General features: G+C 32.4%; 1 long non-coding RNA gene across 1 annotated transcript; it reads left to right on the top strand.

Annotated features, from left to right (window-relative positions):
• Positions 1 to 1,394: 1,394 nt before the first annotated feature.
• On the top strand, positions 1,395 to 2,190 carry LOC124897805. Its single transcript, XR_007054755.1, has 2 exons — positions 1,395 to 1,484; positions 1,805 to 2,190. It is a non-coding gene; the product is annotated as an uncharacterized LOC124897805 (long non-coding RNA).
• Positions 2,191 to 3,405: the final 1,215 nt, after the last annotated feature.

Below are 3,405 nucleotides of genomic sequence, written 5' to 3' on the forward strand. Positions count from 1 at the left end.
AGCAGTGTTGTCATATTCTTCTGGCCACTACTTTCACCTTTGCCCCTTTTTCGAGTTGGACAATCTCTTTTGAAGTGACCTGGTTGATTACAATTGTAGCAATTTCTGGATTTTGATTTGGATCGGACCTTGGACTTTCCACAACCTTCAGTTCTGTCATAGCTATTTGAACTCCTTTGGTGACTTCTGCCTCTACTTTCTGTGATGAGAGTCTGCCTATGATTTTCAAGCTTCTTTCTCATCTTATTGTTGAGTAGAAGAGATGATATGACATCTTTAAGCTCAATAGAGTCCTTACCATGTAAAATGGTTGTTGCCAAAGTATCATAAGAAGATGGCAACGAGTTCAAGAGTATGATGGCTTTATCTTCCTCCTCGATCTTTACACCGAGGTTAGCCAACTGCATGATCAGTCCATTAAGCACATTTAAATGTGACAAGAAATTTGTACCTTTACCCATATGTAGGGCGTACAACTGCTTCTATAGGTACAATTTATTTGTCAACGTTTTGGACATGTAGAGATTTTTTAACTTTGTCCAAATACCATATGCACTATCTTCGTCAATGATGTTATTGACCACATCATCTATTAAGTGCAACCTGATTGCACTAACAGCCTTGTCATCCATTTCTTCTCAATCCTCTAATTTTATGGATTTGGGCCTTTTGGATTCGCCACTTAGTGCCTTGTGTAATCCTTGTTGGATGAGCAGATCCTCCATCCTCCTCTGCCATGTTGAGAAACCGCTATCACCGTTAAATTTTTCTACCTCATGCTTTACTGCAGACATTTTATTTTCACCGAGTATAGTACCACCAACCGCAAATATTATTTCCATGAATGAGCAGAACCTGCTCTCTGATACCAGTTGTTGGGAATAAATCCTGCCACAATAATAATATTGCGGTAATAAAGAGTAATATATATGCACAACAATAATACGATTAATCTACAAGAACAATAAGAGCGATAATGACACCAAGATTTTTACGTGGAAACCCAATGAGAGAAAAACCACGAGCCAAGAGGAGCAACTGATATCTCTGTAATAACGAATTTTACATCGTAGTCACAAGTACAATACTCAAAGTGACTACTACACACTCAAAAGAAATCTCTCTTTTTTATTTTTCCACCTCACTACAATATTGCTCACACTCTCTATTTTTTCTCACAAACTAAACTCCCTGTGTTGCGTCACTCTATTTTTCCTTTCTCTCTTTGTTTGTGTGTTTTCCAAATGAGCTCAAGAGCTCCTTTTATAGGTAAAAATCTGCCTACAAAACTCAATGAAAGGACATGACGTTTCTAATCAAGAAAGGCCAAAATTGCCTAAGGCCAATTTGCCAAAGGTCAATTTGACCACTCTAATTATGACCTTTGCAACCAATTAGGAGAAAGTTAAAAGATGGGATGGATCCTACAAAAGAGAGGTATACACAAAATCTGGCAAGATAAGAAACAAGTTATGGTTATCTAGGTATGTTATTGTTGTTCTTATATTTAAAAAATCCACCGTAGATTTTGCTCTGTTTTGTATCTATCATCGTTACCTTTATTTTATATTTTTTATTCAACTACTTCAGTACTACGACGAGTTATTACGACTTTATCAATACAGTAGGTCGTAGATTATATAGTAGTAAAACTGTGATGTGTGTGTATATATATATGTACATGACTTTGTGTTTAAAAATAATACAGATAACTCAAATTTTCATCATTTTTTAATTATTTTGGATTGTTGCTATCTTTTTCTGTAAGAATATTATTCTTACTCATACATTTTGGTTTTTTCAGGAAATTTTATGCATGTCAATTTCCGTTGAAGCATTCATCAAGCAATCGAAACAAAAAATCAATTATTAATTTTCTTTTTCACGAAATTGTTGATATCATGCAACAACGTCCACGCTTTTAAGATATTATTTCGCAGCCTGCTGGTGGAGGAGATATGCAACTACGTCCATGCTCTTTTATTTATTCGAAGTGGGGCTTTTCTATGTCGCCTCTACGTTAATTAGCTGAGTAGTTCGCCTTACAATGGATTTTCATATGGACATTTAAAGAAAATAACATGTATCAAGTTTGATCATTTTGTAAGATTGGAAGATTTGAGATTGTAAAAAATAAGATATTCAATAAAGCCATGTGCATTCAATAAAGATTTACAGGTACTTTATCTACATGTATTGTCACATATAATTGTTTCATTCAATTTTGAGACGAAAATTGGTACAAGTTTGGTTATATTGCAATGCAGACGCAGAAGAGGAGGATGTTGGACTTTCAAGATTCGTCCTTTTTTTTATTTTCATGTGTTGATGGTTTTCTTGCTTCCAACAAATTGAGGCAAGTTGATTATTTGATTCGGCCTTTCCAGAAACCTACATATAGCGGAAGCTTAATGCACGGAGCTATTGTTGAGGCAAGTTGATTAATTTGTTAGTACTTTAGCAATGTATAAGAGGATTAGGAGGAATAACAAGGACCTTGAAATAATTTTGGCAAGATATAATATTTAAGATACAATATTTATTTATATAATATAAATAGATATAGTATGTATTTTAACGTCCATTGCTATTTTTAAATAATGTGCTCTTCTTGTGGATATGTTTTCACTAATCAATGTGAGGCACCCATACATAAATCGGAAGTGGACTTTCGAGAATAATGATGAAAATAGTACAACACATTATTTTACAGAATATTACAAAGAGTATAACATATAAGATGACCATATTTGAACTAACTGTCAAAACATCAATAATTTATGGCCTATGCACTTATCAAACATTGTAAGTATAAGTTATACATAATTTAAATACATGAACAACTTTATTCTTATCTGCAACTAAACACCCCCTAACATGTTAAAGATTTATAATCATCTAAATTGCCCTCAAATTTAGTAAAAATATAGAATCTTGAGAATAAAAATAACTCTTAGTAAAAAACAAAGCACTTTTAGAATTAAGAAATAAGTACAATGACTAAGTTTCTTTTTAATCAATTGCATTCTTTTATCTTCAAAATTTTATGTTATCTTTTATTATCACTATACTTAACAAAATATTCTACACACAATAATTTATTATACACACATATATATATATATTCTTAATTAACGTTTGATACACGTGCAACACACGTATCCTAAACTAGTTGTTCAAAATACTTGGATATATAGATTCAGTTAGCTAGTTTTTAATTACTACATACTTCACTACACGAGCTATATATATATATATATGCATATATTTGATTAACTATCAGCTTCGAAATACGTACTATTTACATCACTTACAGAAGTATAGTACCCATAATCTAACGTATTTCACATATACACAAATAAATTATCGGTTAAGTTATCTTACGTTATTACACCTTCAACAGTA

This window comes from Capsicum annuum, chromosome 4, assembly GCF_002878395.1.
Source record: "Capsicum annuum cultivar UCD-10X-F1 chromosome 4, UCD10Xv1.1, whole genome shotgun sequence".
NCBI classification, from domain to species: Eukaryota; Viridiplantae; Streptophyta; class Magnoliopsida; order Solanales; family Solanaceae; genus Capsicum; species Capsicum annuum.